The sequence below is a fragment of the Protopterus annectens genome, chromosome 10.part0 (assembly GCF_019279795.1).
Source record: "Protopterus annectens isolate FY-2018-M chromosome 10.part0, PAN1.0, whole genome shotgun sequence".
In the NCBI taxonomy this organism is placed as follows: Eukaryota; Metazoa; Chordata; order Ceratodontiformes; family Protopteridae; genus Protopterus; species Protopterus annectens.
In genome coordinates, this window is record NC_056744.1 from 1,335,817,957 (window position 1) to 1,335,834,508 (window position 16,552).

The window sequence follows — 16,552 nt, forward strand, 5'->3', positions numbered from 1 at the left end:
AAGTGAGTAATGCCAGGTACAGTTCAATATAGATGAAAGCATGAAACCTGCTAATGTGAAAAAAGAAAGTACTGCATTACTAATATTAAAGAATAACAAGTATATACTATATTATTAATAATGTTCTGGTAATAAAGTACAACCCCATTCATAATGTGAAGGGAATAACTCAATTGCATTCATCATTTTCAGGAAATAATGTACAACTGCAGTCAGAATTGTTAAGGAAATAAAAAGTTAGTACTGCATACATGGTGGAATAACAGCTGTCTTTCCATGCCAGCATTATTTAAAATGATCAACAATAAAGACTGTTAGATGTATGCCAATAACTGTTTCATGTCACCCCTAATAAAGGTGTGTTGTGCCAAATGTTGTGTGTATTTTGGCTGTTGGTCAAGAAATTGATTATTACAACTGCTGTGAACTAAACACAGGTATAATACCATGAAGTGACTGAAGGTTGTCCAATAAAGAATTGTTTTGCTAAATTGTAGATGGGGAGCTGTACTACAAGATATAATGCATTATAATATTTGTTCTGCACTAAGATCTGAACCTAGAATAGTAATGTCTAAGGTATTATAGTGTGTTTCTCTCAGGATTGTCTTGTGTTAACCTTTGCATTTTAGCTATATGCATTCCTGAATGCAGTTACGCTGATCCAGGCAAGTATGAAACGGTAATAGCTGTAGACTGCAAGTGTACCATCTGCAACTGTGTATGGGTCAGGTAGGCAACCCAGCACCCTGATATGGTCTGTACACATCACACATAATCCCATCCACTATGGGTTAAATGTGTACACCTGCATTACCAGTATTAATAGACAGTTCACTTACTATCTCTGTCATGCATAATTTTCATGTATGTGTGTTCAACTGTCACTGCAGTCTTGTGTAACATATGCCTATATTACCAGGTTAAACTTTGTTACCAGGTGAGCTCTAGACACATATCAGTCAATCAACATGCAGCAGAGGCTAAGTAGCTCAATTTAATAAATGATATGTATGTTGTTCATTTTGCCACACACAGACTGAGTTTCAAATCCAAGGACAAGTACTACTGTATATTTATAGAAACAGACAAGTACTACTGAATATTTATAGAAACGGTTCTGTATTCTTGACAGATTTACTCCCCACAGGACATACAGGTAAATAAATGTCTGTAGTAGCTGTATGAATGGTATAGTAATGTCTGTGTCCACATGTACTAGTGTGTAAACAGCATTACTCAGCAAGGTAATAAGACTTCATTAAATAAACCTTTAACAAGTACACTACTATTCCTAGTTAGTAAGACAAACAAAACGGTTTATTGTTGGTACGGCTGTATGCCTGGTGAGTCTGTGTATGTCTACTGACAGTCTAACCCCAAGCCTGGCAAAGGACTGCTGTATAAGTGTAAACTGTCTTTACTGTGCGCAATACATATCTCTCAAGTGTCATGCTGTCATGAATAGTGACCACTGTTGCCAAAACCCTTGGACACAGACATAACATCCAGTTGAAGTATGTCAGTATCAGACTTACACAACAACAGTCCACTGTACATCTTGATAGTCATATATGCTCCCCTGACATGTAATAGTCCCCTGTAGTTTTCTACCTATAGGTGTTATAGCTTGGCCCATACTGTCCCATGTGGATAGCTTGAGAGGTATGTACAAGCTACAGAAACTATAGGGCACTTGTATACATAAAGCAATGGCAGACCTGTAGAGTATAGAACAGTACTGTTGCAAACAATATAGCCTATACTGTTGTTAATGGAATGTCTCTGTCTCTATCTCTCTCTCTCTCTCTCTCTCTCCCCCTCCACCCCTTATCTGCATCACAAGTTATTATTGTAAATGTACAGGTATGGTTTCCTTCTCACATATGTTCTCAAAACCTAATGTAGGGCCATGTGTTTTATTATTGTTATATATTACAATGGTTGCATACTGACATACTTTGTTGAAATATTAATGTTGTTGGCATTTTGCTGTAACTGTTACTGGCATACTATTAAAATACTTACTGTTATTCCATTAATTCTTGTGTTCTGTATGATCTGCAATATTGTCGTTCTGGTTAATTGGAACATCCTTGCATGCTGTTATAACTAAAGTATAAATGTGCTGTACATGACTAACCTATACACTTTGAAAAAACCTCATCACTGTAGCACGAGTGGGTAGGCTGGTTCCTGCGGATCCACCTACCCCACCTCAAATGGCCATGGCATTGGGTCCCAGCACATCTGGGACCCAACCTGGAGCTGCCCCCTCTGCTTGTCCTGCACCACCCATGGGTGGAACTGCCTGAGGGGATGGGTCCCATCCCCCACCTAGGAGTGGGCATGGAGAGGGAGTGGTTGCTCAGTGACAGCTTCCAGGGATGGTGCACAAGATTATCTAGCATGATTTGGACAAGTAACTGCACCAGATTGAGGGCAGACTGGTGCACCTGGAGGAGTAATCCAGCCCTGGTGCCCAGCCTCCAGCACACCCACCTTTGGGGTCGTGAAAGAGCAGTGGTGACAGCCCAGAAGTGGGGAGCTAAGTTACACTGCTTTCATCTGGGGGCACTTGGTTTTCCAATTCTAGAACACCCTCCCCATCTAAGGTGTTTACCCCCCTCATGTGTCATACGCTGCCCCATGTGCTGTCTTATCCGTTTGCAAATGCTACATCTCGTACCCAACTAACTTCCCCACATGTACCTATATCTCTTCCCCAACATTCCACTCTCTCCTTAAAAAAAGAAAATCAGCATCTGACCCACAAAAAATCACCCCATACTTAGCTTTCCATTTTGCCCACACCTACACTGCCCACAGTAAATCATTACAGTAAATTAATTAACAAAGTTTTGTCACCCACACCCCTCTCTCTGGGTTGTCAGGCTCCAAATTCCAAATTGTCCACAACCTACATAGCTGCTGCTGTAGCAGAAAAAGGAGAGCTATGGTCCTTGCCTACACCCATCCTGCACATCCATATCTGCTTTTCACATTGTTTTCCCCACTGCTTGCCCCCATTTCAGCACTTTCCTATCACCCCTTTTTCAATTATTTTTTTAAAATTAGTGCGGTTTTAAGCAGAGCTAAGCAATGCGGTGCATTGCGCTGCACCCCACAAACCCACTTAAACCCACTTAAAACTGCTTTAATCACCTTATCTGCCTCTGACAGTGTTCTGCACATCAGCAAAATCATCTATCTCCGCTAAGTCTTGAACCCAGGACTCTGTCATCTATAAGCATAGTGCTTTAGCCCACTAGGCCACTCAACTCTAGACAGCAGCTGGTGTTTCTATAATGATATCATAAATTCCACTGATGCACATCAGCAAACATAATCACACTTGCCAAGTTTTGGACCAAGGGCCCTGTCAACTGCAGCATAGGGCATTAGCCCACTAGGCCACTCAGCTCTGAAAAATAAATAGTGTTTCTATAAACATATCCTGATTGCCAGTGACACACTACTTCTACATATAATGGGATAAATGACAGAGTACTTGGGCCTGTGATGCAGACATCAAACCAGTAAACAGCCAAATGCATGTTGATGGATGTATGGGAGGCCTAGAATATTAGGTAGAGCTGACAACTGCACAGACTGTTGCAGAATGTCCACAGTTGTGCCACCTACTTCTGGCATGATTGTCATAAAACCTATACTGTGTGCTGAACTCCTGGCAAGTCAGTGCAGATTGAGGTCACAAAATGATGACAGACAGGTCAGTGTCACACGTCATACCCATCCGAATACATATGTCCATGGGAATCCAGTGTAACACACTCTATGCATGCATACATGTCTTGCAACTACACCTGCCATAATAATGAGTCAGTAGCTCTGTTACATTCCTAGCATGTGTGACACTTGGACACCCACAGTCCTGGCCTACAGTCCAGTCTGTTGCACAGCAAGTACATGTTTGTCAATACAATATATAAATAACTGAGCCCTGAAATGTCCAGCAGAACTGGTCACAAATATAAATAGGTGTCCTAAATGTCACCTACCACTCTGTGGATGGCACTAATACTTAACATATGTACCAGAAGCTCATGCTTCACCTGGACTGTTATGGGTACCCTCACCCTGGCTATGCTGTGACAAAATAGCTGACACTACTTCCTCACTGACATATACAGCTTGCTGACCCCCAATGTGTTCACAATCCCCAGTATGACTCCTGGCCAGAATGCAGCAGCTGCAGCCTGCAACACGTGCAGCAGTATGTTAAGCTACCTGCTACAGACCTACCATACCTCCCAATCACCTAAAACAGGGCTTCCACACAACACCTATACATAAAGGGGGGGAATGGTCAAGTGACAGGGACATGTGTCACAGTCTTCCCCTACAACCATACACAGCTGATAGACCAGTGACAACTGCAGCAGCATGCACATTCAGATAAATACACTCACATCTGTCTCTCTCCTTACCAACCCCAACACACATTGTTAAACAGTAAACTGCCACAGAATCAGAAAGTCTGTTAAAAATGGCCATACATAGCATGCAGAACTGTGGACATACCACATCAGTCCAAACAGCTGACAGTGTTTCTACATACCCTCTGTGATGCTGTAGTCCCCACATCTCAATAATGTCCTCTTCACAGACCAGGAAAAGGGCCAAAGCCTACATGAAGGCATTAATTATAACACTGTGTTGTCATGCCAATGGCTAATGAAAATGCAACCCAGCTGTTCTGGATGTAATTAGCAAGTGTGAGTCAAAGATTGGTGCACAGGCAACCAACTCTTCATGAGAATTACCTAGAAAAGGCAAGTTGCTGCCTATGGTAAACAGGTCTGTGACTTTTATCATGAAGATAGTCTGTGCTATCCAAGGAATATACCACTAGATTTACACACACAAAGAAGTACAGCACTATACCAAGAATGTAATAGAATTCCCCATGTAATGAGATGCAGATGGGGGGAAGCAGCCATGGGAAATAGGGATTACAACACTAGGGTCTGTAGAACATAACTTGGAATGACATGTTGCTTTCTGTCAGCTGTCCAGAACCTATAGTCTCCCCTTTTGTCTCTGTCTGTTGTGACATAGATCACAGCTCTGGCTCCTGAGTCCCTCAACCAATGGTGAGATCACATATGAATAATACTGGATTGTGTATTACACAATAGTTACTGGTGGTTACAACTGGCATATCACATGATGTACTGTCATTCAGCTCCTCTCAGTTTGTGAATGTCACACAGGCATAATTCAAACATTGTCCAGGTGTCCCTGACTGTTCCTGACATACCCTGGCTAGGTCACTGTGTACTCCACACCTGCATCTCCTTGCCTGAGAGCTATGGCTAGTGTACCTCTTCACAGCAGGACAGCAGGTAATAGTCAGATGTCCTAGAGGGACACAGTCTCTACCTCAGTAGCAGAGTGTACATATCGAGCATACAATGTAAGGGAATGAATGCAGTAACAGATATTAATGTACCATAACTGTTTTCTGAGGTGTCTGGCATGTGACAGCCAGATTTCCCACAGTCTGCGAGCAACCTATCAGGCATATGTACACATTTTGCAAACATCTGTGTACTGTGGATATCAGACACCTACAATTAGATAACCTACACTACAGTTGCAGTGCTGTATGTAATTGTGTAGCTCAGATGTTACTGGAATGTCCCCATACACTTGTAGTACCACTCACTAATTTGTCAGATGGTGGCTGCAATATATGGTACTGGGATGTCGCCCATAGGGGACACATCACAGTAAATGGCAGTGATGTGTGTGGACACATAACAACACAGTCTGTCACAGCACATAAGCCAGAACAGGTATACCTAGGATTATACAAGGTTACTAGGCCACTGACCCTGAGGCCCTCATAAGCCTAGTCAAGAGTTTAGCCCATGTGTATGCAAGTCAGCACCTGATGACCCAGTCCAACAGGGACACAAGTGGTATGCTAAGTGTGTATGTCCTGTTAGCCATCCAGTTATCCAGGTCTCACTTGAAAAGGTGTAAATAGCTACCCTAGCTGATGTGGATAGGGTGTCCATTGCACAGCTGGGTGAGGGTGTGGGACACACATCTGACCTGCCAAGAAGTCCTGCTGATGTCACACCAGGTTGAGGGTGTGTATGTGGGTTAATAGAGTGGAGCCTGACTTGCAGTTGTGCAGCAGTCCCATCAAGGTGGAGTCTGTGACTGTCTTTTATGCCAGGCAGAGGTCACCTTTGAGGAGTCTGTATGACGCTGGGTAGATGGATGGGATAATCTGTGTATGGTAGATGTGTGAGGCCCTGGTATTCATTTCTGGGGAACCTGTGTGACCTCCACAGCTACTGCATGTTCTTTGTGAGATAAATGACCACAGGGGCAGTATACGTAATAATGGTCCTTATTAGGGGTAATACAGGGATGTTGTGACCTCCATATACCTGGATGACATACCATTATATATGAGGTGGGCCATGTAGAAGATTTTCCTTACACGGAAGCAACGTGGTGGGCAAATATCATGCTACCATCAACCTGTGTGCACCTAACCCTCTTGACTGATTGCATGCTTAAAATCTTGTTAGTACTGTGATAATATGTGGGGATGTCACTCTCTCCAAAGGGGATGATGCTGCATGTTGTGATATGCAGCCTGATGCCATGTTTTTGGCACCAGTCATGTGTCTGCGTGAGACCCTCTTGGCAGATGTCCACATCACTAGGGAATCCAGTGACAGCGCCCAGCATGCAGTCATCTACAAACATGGTCGGCCATAGCCCAGTGGCTGTGCCCGCACCTCAGAAGAGCACATCACACTTAACAGAGGCCCAAACACAGAACACCAGTTTACACCACTAGTTACGGGTCTACTGCTTGTTGGTATTCCTCTATGTGGACTAGGTGGGTCCTGTCAGTGCACTAGTGTGCTATCCATCTGGTGACATATGAAATGATACCTCGGTGGGAGTGTATATCTATTATGACCAAGTGGAAATACTGTCAAAGTCTTTGGCCAAATCAAGGTAGGCAGTGTGCACTGTCACACCCATCCATGGCTTTGGTGACTGTCTTAAAGAGGTCACCCAATTGTAACAGACATGATCCCCTCCTTGAAAAAGCCTAACTGTGTGTGATGGAGTGTGTGGAGGTCACCAATGTCCTTTTTAATGAGGTTCACTATAAACTGTGCCATGGCCTTGCAGATCAGCCTATTAGGCTGATGGGTCTATAATGTGCCAGCTTGGTGGATGCCTCACCTTAGCGTATATGGGTGACAGTGTTTGTCCTCCACTTGGCTGGGACAAAGGTCGCAGTCAGGCCTTGGTGGAATATAGTGCCTTATGGTGCTGCAATGTCATGCTTGGGGTCATGTAGGATGCATCCTGTGATGTGATAGGCTCCCATGACAGCTGTATACCATGACTTTGAGGTGGCAGTGGTGACCTGTTCCCTACATATAAGGGGAAGGAAGCAGGTACTGGGGATGTCCTAATGTACTGATGGGGAGACAGGGGGTGAAGCCTACACTGAGTCTGTCAAGAATCATGCATGCTATACCTACAGCACTTGTATAGTATGCGTGATTCTTGACAGACTCAGTGTAGGCTTCACCCCCTGTCTGTCAAGAATCACGCATGCTATACCTACAGCACTTGTATATTGGGTGTCCTTGACCACCACTACTGAGCAGATCTGAGTGCTTCCCTTGATGTTTCAGACATATGTGAAGAAGGGGAGATGACTGTCTGTAGTGGATATCGCCAATGTGGGCTTGTTGTTTGCTTTGCAGGATTCCAGTATGATCTTATTTGCTAGTTCAGGCTAAGGTGACATTGCATCAGATGGGCACCTGCTCCTACTTTGTCTCAGACAGCAGTATGTCATCCCTGTTATATACACTATTTATTGCAGATATCCACCAGACAGGTGTACATACCCTTGCAGAGGATGATGTGGTCCTGTTGGGAATACCTGACTCCGTACATCTATACCAATGCACATGTAGCACTTTTGTATATTTGTGGATATTGGTGCCTTTTCCTACAGAGGGGGTGGGGGATGCAAAGCTGTGTATACCACCCCTCTGGAGGCTGTATTCAACTTTGGAGTTGTACGTATGTCTGACCATAGCTAGATGGTTATTGTGGGAGATGGTGACTGCAAACATGACTGCTTTATGGTTGCTTTGACCACGGAGGATGACACTGTTGGGATGCTGCAGTGGTTACCCATTTTGTCTAATATCAGGTCCAACAGACCTTCACCTCATGTGGGGGTAGCACCTAGCTGCTCAGAAGTGTTTGTCTTTCCACTGTTGATGGATCTCTGGAAATTTGTGAGCTGGTACATCTTCCAATGCATGTTTGGGTAGTTCAAATAACCTAGGATCAGTGTACAGACCTGAATCTTGATACAGTTGATTAGGTCCATATAGGCAGAATGGGCTTCCTGGTCACATGTGGGGCCGGTAGCTAGCTATGATTTCGATAGGTATCTTGGCAATGGTGAACTGCCCATGCAGTGTCCCTTGTGCATTTTTCTGCCTGTACAGCCTGGAGGTGTGTATGTCTTTTCATATATAGTGAAACCCACATCCAATGGCTTTAGTGCCCACACTTTGGGGTCTGACTGTATGATAGGATGGGTGACCATGTAAGGGTGGGGTGCTCTCTGCAGCTTTGAATCACGTGTCTGTAACTGCACATTAGACAGAATTTCCAAGGGTTATGAATGCTTGCAATGAGATTTGTGTTTAGACTCTAGAGTTTAGCAATATGGTCTTCAGTTTGTGATGTGCTGACAGTTGTATGTTGGTAGTGTTAACCTCATCACATCTCCTAATAAGGGCACTATGGGGGTGGCAGGAACCATTGCCAGATGTATGAAGGCCAGTTGAAACAGACGGAGGCCATCTCTGGCAAAGCATCGTGGTCTGTTGGTCATATCATCCCAGATTTTCAGGTACTGGATCCCCCTGGAATGGCACAGGATAACAAGCCAATTGTTAAGGTCAATCATTTCTTGATTGAATTGTGGCATCATTCTGGATGAGAGTGGAATGCTGCATAGGACATACCTGCCTGGGACACATAATCAGTGTGCTCAATCATGTCACACTGCATATACTCCAGTAAGGCATGTGTCAGGTCATGCATGCTAACATGGACTGTGACACACTCATGAGAGTACCTGCTGTTGAGAAACAACAGTGCATATGTGATATGGGAGATTCTGGGACCTGGCAGACAAGTAACTGTGACCATCCCCATATACAGCCTGGTGAGAGGCACATCTGTGTGTCTCAAAATGGAATCTCCTATGACTAAAATGTTTTATTTATGGTGGCACCTTCATGGCTGTGGGACACAGGTGTGTGGCTATGTGTGGTATTTGCTGTGGAGGGCTGTGGATTTCACATATATTTTTGACTCAGAGGTCTCCTTTGTTAGTGGATTTTTATGTTGAGGATCTATGCATATGTGGGTGTGTGCTGTGTAGGTGTGGGTGGTGTCTGAGGTGCTCGGTGCCAGATATGTGGCCTTGACAGGGAGAGAGCATGGACTGTAGGTTCCTAATGTCATTGCATCCCTCATAAATTGTGTTCCTTGGTGGTGTTTGTAGATGGTTGTCTGTGTACATGAGGCAGTTGCTAGACTGTGCCAGGATGCCCATGCCAACAAGACTTGCTGAGGAAACTGTAGGACATTGTGCAGCCATATATTCCAGACTCTGAGGGATGAAGGCCAGGGAGGCCTAAGTGGTGGGCCTACAGCCCAGGTGCTTAAAACAGGAGTAGGATGCTGACACCACTGCATACAATGTAGATAGGCTATAAACAAACAGTAATAGGTGCAACCGGAAAATGCAGTGGACCACCTAAGAGAACATGTAGCAAGTAGCAGGAAACAGCAAGATCAGGAGGGCAATGCATGATGTAATGGCACTATGTTGCTGATAGCTACATACATACTGTGGTGATAGATGGCAGGGAATAATGTGGGAGTTAGCAGAGGATAGTGCTGGCAAATATGGATGTTTGGGGTGTGTACATAATGGAGAGCAATGTATGTGGTCCTGTGATGTCTTCCCTTCTTCTTGTCTTTCAGGAGTGATGTACCGACGTAGGAACCCACCATTTTCAGATGCCGATAATGCTTGCATACTCAACGGACTAAGACTCCATCACCAGATCCTGCTTTTGAGGAGTTGCCATAATCAGAAACAACATGCTGCACTGTGGGCAGACCTTGTGGCATCGGTGAATCATGTCGGGCAACAGGAAAGGAGCTATGAGCAAGTCTGACACCATGTCACAGACATGATAAATAATGCACTGCAAAGAGCTGCAGCTTTGGCCAGAGATCGTGTTGTCACTGGTGGAGGGCCTGCAGCACTACAACCACTCTCAACCACAGAGGAGTTCCTGGCAAACCTGGTCCAGCCACCAGCTCACAAAGATCCATCACATCATATGTTGTGGAGGTGGGTGGCACAGCTTCCACAGTGCAGTATCATCCAGATAAGTCTACTGTGGTCATCACATTAATACTGTAGCAGTCATTGTGGCAGCCTCTGCATACTTGTACACTGATGTCAAGTTAATCTGTATTTGTGGGGGTTGTTTTGTAACACACATGTGTGCGCACATATTGAGAATGTCAACAATGTGGGCAGAATCACAGTTTGTAGTGTATATGTTGAAATATGCACATATTATCTTGTACCAATGCCACATTTCTGTCTGCTGACAATACCTCTCCCCACACAGTTCCATAGGTACCTCTATTGTGGACAAAGTCCATCATCCTGTAGTTGGTGAGTGTGCAACTGTATTGTCATGGCTTGTCTATACCCTAGGCATGTTAATGGCTGCCAGTTTGCCATTGACACAACTGTTAAGCTTAGCCATATTCCAATACATTTATGTTCAGTTGTGGAAGGGTTCACTGCAGTGCATTACAATGGTAATCACAGTAGCATATTTGCAGGAGCTGTAACATATTCACATGTAGTTTTATGAAGTTCTAGGCAGTCTGCTATACAGGGGGGCATCAGTATAGTGGAAAAGGTTGCACTGTGTTAAAGGTGAAGGTCCATCACATACAGTGACCTCTCACATATCTCACAGGTATATAGTACTAGCAACAATAAATGGCTGTAGCTGCACTGCATTTGTTAAGGGTCTGTCTTGTCTGTGTCTGTTGTGGTTTGCTTGTGTGCTGTGTAAGGTATCAGTAATAAGGTCTGGTATGTATAATGCAATTGTGCCACCTCATGTGTGTGTGTGTGTGTGTGTGTGTGTGTGTGTGTGTGTGTGTGTGTGTGTGTGTGTGTGTGTGTGTGTGTGTGTGGAGCAGCACACATAATAGTGCAGATATTAATGTAGTCATGTTGTCTTCCTCCTCATAGGCAACAGTGGGAGTTGGAGTGTGTCCCGCTTACAACCTGATGTCAGTGTCTCATTTGACTCTGATGATGATGGTGGCCATAGTGAGACATAGGTGGTGTTGTTGGGGCAGAATCTGTCCCATGTGTTGACAATCCACTTCTGCCCCCAATGTCCCCACACACAGTCAGTATGCCCACACATACCCAGTCCATTGCAGCCACAGATATTGGACAGTTTGAGGGTGGTGGCATCGAACAGGAGAGTTTGGTGACTATGGCATCTGTGATTGTGGATATTAGTCATTGCCAGGGAGCTAGTGAGGTACCACACAGGCAGGTTGACAGGGGTGCTCGAAGGACTGCTGGCCATCCACCACTTGTCATAGGGGTCACAGCATGTGTCATCCAATGCATGTTTCAGTCCATCCTGAAGGCACAGGCATGTTCTGAACACAACACCAGACAGATGCTCAGGATCATGGATGCATCACTGCCTGGCATCTATGACTCCATCCACGGCATTAGTCATGCCTTACATCATTTCACCTATGTACTGGATAGACGGTGGAGTGAGACATTGTCATACCTTTTTACCTTGTGAATTCGATCCTGTGTTGGCGTGCTGGACGAGGTGAGACCGGGTTATGGAGGTGATTTTAAGAGATCTTAATCTCATGATGGGTAAGCTGGTTCAAGCTTACAGGGAAGAAAAGCGAGTGACTAACAATACACCCACTGACAGTATTACGGACTCTCAAGCTGAATTGTACACTTTGCACTCGCCTGAGGACATTACACCGGGGCAGAGAACGAGTGCAAACAAAACGTATAGTGGTGCCCTAAGCGGTGTGAGATCGAAGGAGGGACCACAAACACAAGATAACAACTGTAATGGTTGTTTAAATCTGCTTAACAAACGGCGGGACCTAGCCTCCTGGTTAGAAGCTCCGGAGATTGACGTTCGTGATGACGCAAATGCAGGGGGACCTAGCGGTCAGCTCCACAAGCCGGCATTGACGCTAAGGGAACAGATTTTTGAATACGAGAAACTTTGTACTAGGTACAGAGCCATTCAACTTGACAGTGCGTTTTTCAAGAAATCTAGAGAAATGCAGCAGGTACCGAAGGGATTACGCGTGTGGAAGCTTCCGATGGGGGTAGACCTTGAATCAGAAGCCGGAGGAGAACTTAAAGAACTGTTTCAAAGGACAGGTATTGAGCTTTTGGACATTATTTTACGTAATAATGAAGTCAAAATCAAACATTTACGTGAGGAAATTACAAGACTTGATACAAGTATTTCGAATGACTTATTATTTTTTCAACACAAGCAACACTATGAAAAAGTAATTCAGAACATTGAGGTTTTTGTTAACAAAAATGTTGCACGTAAAAACAAAAAACTTATTAGAGACAGTACTGAATATAAAAACAAGGCCGCCTATCCTCCGGGGCGGTTTAAATCTTATGCTATTAATAGAGGTGGCTATAGGACTAGTTTTGTGAACACTAGTCCGGAAGAAACGGATAACTTGCAGGTTGAGGATGTTTTTTTAGATCCACCAGTAGCGCTTCGGCGTTCGGAAAGGTTATTAAGCAAGGGGCCACCAGAAGGCAGGGTACTCCATCACAGCCCCAGGAGGAGAGGGAGGAACCAACGGGAAGAGTTTTGAAAAGTGAAATGTGTGTTGATTTTACTTTGTATTATGATATTGAAACTTTGTTCAGTGATAATATTGATTATGTACAAATAGATGATTCAATATACAATAATGAAGGTAACAAAGGGCAAGTAACTGAGCAAATTTTATCTGAAGTGTTAAAAAATGGGGGGGGAAATGTGATGGTTCAAGAAGTTAATATGTGTTATGACTCTATGAGAGAAACCAATGTCTTAACTGATACTGAATGTGTGACCACTAATAGGGATCTCTATAACGAGGTCGAAACAGTGGTGAATTCTGATTTTACAAATGATTTCATGGATTGTGAGACTGTCAGCCTGGAGGGTAGTAGTGTCAGTAATCTACCTGAGATACATTTAGGTATGAAGCACGAGATTTTAAGAGAAAGAGGGTTTATAATATACAACTATACTGACTTAGTAATCAATGATGTTTACTTTGAACTTTTTAGTAAGGGAAACAAATTTGTACCCAGTTATAATATTGATGTGACACAATTGATTGTTGAATTGAAGCTATATATGAGAAAGTTAAATTTGAAATTATATTTCAACGGAAGGGGAGTGAGTGATATGGTCAACTATGAGCAAGAGAAAATAAAAAGAAAAAGTACATTTATTCCACCCCCAAATATGGAACTAAATTCCTTTGAGCATCTAGTAGAATATGAATTTAGGAGAATATGCTCTCAGAACAACAATAGAGAAGACAATTTATCTAATGAGGAGAGAATTTTACTCAATGAATTAATCTCATCCCACAATTACAGGTTCATGAGACCTGATAAGGGTGGAGGGATGGTAATTATGAGTAATGTCGACTATTGTTGCCAAATGTTGAAAATTTTAAATGATGAAGGAACTTACAGTAGAGCGACAAGAAATGAAGTAAACAGGGCATATTACAAAATTGATCTGTTTTTACATGATGCATTATTCCAGGGGGTTATAAATGAAGTGGAATATGACTACCTCATGGTCAAATATCCTCAGATGGCCAGGTTCTTTGGGATACCCAAAACACATAAAGGTACTGAACAACTACAATTTCGACCCATAGTTTCAGCAAAGGGCTCCAAGACGGAACCCTGAGCGGCATTTGTGGACACATTGTGTAAGGAAGCGGTAGTGGATGCAAGCCATATTCTAAAAGACTCGTGGCATTGCCTTGAAAGGTTGAAAGAAGTGGAATTGCGGGGGAATGAGTGTGTTAGTTTTTTGACAATAGATGTCATTAATCTTTTCTCAGTAATTCCACATGAACAAGGACTTGAACTTTTTTATGACAGTCTGTTGACCAGTCCAAGCTTCAATGTAGATAGGCTTGAGTTATGCTATGATTTAATGGGACTAATATTAAAAAATAATTACATCACATTCGAAGGAGAAATATATCAGCAGCTAACAGGAGTAGCAATGGGGGCACGATGTGCCCCTGTTTTTGCCAATTTAGTTTTATTGGCATGGGAAAAAGAGCATGTCCTAGGTTCTAATTTTGTTAACAATATTATCTCCTATAATAGATTTTTGGACGACATTCTTATAATCTGGAAAGGGGATGAACAGAGTGCTATAGACTTTGTGGCATACCTGAATGGAACATCAAACTTTTTGAGGTTTACCTACAAATGGGATAAGGATGTAGCCAACTACTTGGATATCAAGATTTTGAAAAATGGAACATTAATAGGTAGTACCATATTTAGGAAACCAAGCTACGCTAATTCCATGTTACATTATTTAAGTTGTCACCCTCTACACCAAAGGAAAGGGCTGGTCAAGGGACAAATGATTCGACTGTCGAGACTTGTTAGTAATGAGGACACCTTTAGGTCAGAAATGTACATACTTATTGGTATGTTTTTGGAAAGGGGGTACCCAATTGAAATGTTGAAGAAATATAAAAAAGAAGTATATAGGAAGAGAAGGAGTAGATATTTGCCTATTTTAAAAAGTGAGAATGAGATTGGAAGTACATCAACTTTGAAACATGGATGGGTAAAGAGGAATTTGTGTGATGAAAAATCAAGGCTTATATTGAGATATAACAACAGAACTCCAGAATTAAGTGACAATTTGAGGAAATTGTGGGAATACTTCTTGAGTAGTGAGGTCAAAGCTGTATTAGGAATAAAACCAGCCATAACATATGGTAGGGGTCACAACTTAAAAGAAATATTGGAAAAAACTAGTCATGACTTTGTAACATCCAATATGAAAAAGTGTGGTAGATGTAAATCATGTAGATATATTTCTGTGGGAACATATCTAAGTGTGGCTGGTTATAAACGCACTATTGCATGTCCGGGTTCATGTAATTGTGTCACAAAAAACTGTGTATATGTGGCATCTTGTATGTCATGCGAGGCATTTTATGTGGGCATGACAACAAGATGTCTCAAGGAGAGAATTAGGGAGCATGTTAACTCTATTAGAAGGAAGGATGAACATAACTCCCTTTACATGCATTCTAAAGTTTGTTCTGCATATAAAAAATTCTTATTTTTTATTGTGGATAGAATAAAACCAAATAGTAATGGTGATACTGGGAATTGTGTAGCTTTACGAGAAACAGAGTGGCAGATAAGACTGAATGCCACAAGGTACCCTGGGTTAAATGAATGTATTGCATTAAAACCTGTATTAAAATATCGTGCTTCATTTATTTGAAGGAAAGAAGTATTTAGCATTTGAATGTATTTCAATGTTTTATTTTACTCAGACTAAATGTAATTCAACCTGGGTGAATAAGTATGTATATGTGTTATTACTAAAGGAAAATTTTCATGAAATGTTCATAAGTATTAATGTTTAGACTATGTGAGTTTTATGTACAAATCAGTGTATATTTATACATATATTACACATACATTTTTTTATTTATATATTTTTGTGTAAATAATATTATTACATAGATATATATATATATATTTTGTATATTTTTTGTAAGTTTACTGATCAGCTAGTATCAAGGTTCTGTTCAGTGAAGAGTTTAACAGGTTATAATTAACTCAAATTTTAATAATTACTTTTTAATTGATTGATTGATTAATTGATGAATAGTGGGTGTATATAAGGTAACCTGGGTGATGTTAGTAAATTGACTCTGATGAAGCCAGTAGACCTGGAGAAAGCGCTCAGTCTGTTTGATTATCTGTGGATTAAATGGTGTTTTACTGCATTCCTGGTCGGTGCCTTATTGTCAGCATTTGTTAACCTGTGATTGATGGTCGTGGTTCCTTTGCATCATTTCACCTATGTACTGGATAGACGGTGGAGTGAGACATTGTCATTCCTTTACCGTGCAATGTCTGTGCTGGAAATGTGGTGGGATTAGTGCATCAGACACATTGACATAGGTCAGCAACAACATCAGCAGAGAGCCCATGTGGCCATGCACAGCCACACTCTTGTAGTGGCAGTACCAGCAACACTACTGAAGGAGGGGTGCTGTTCACATCACAACATGACAGGCCATGGACATGTGGTTC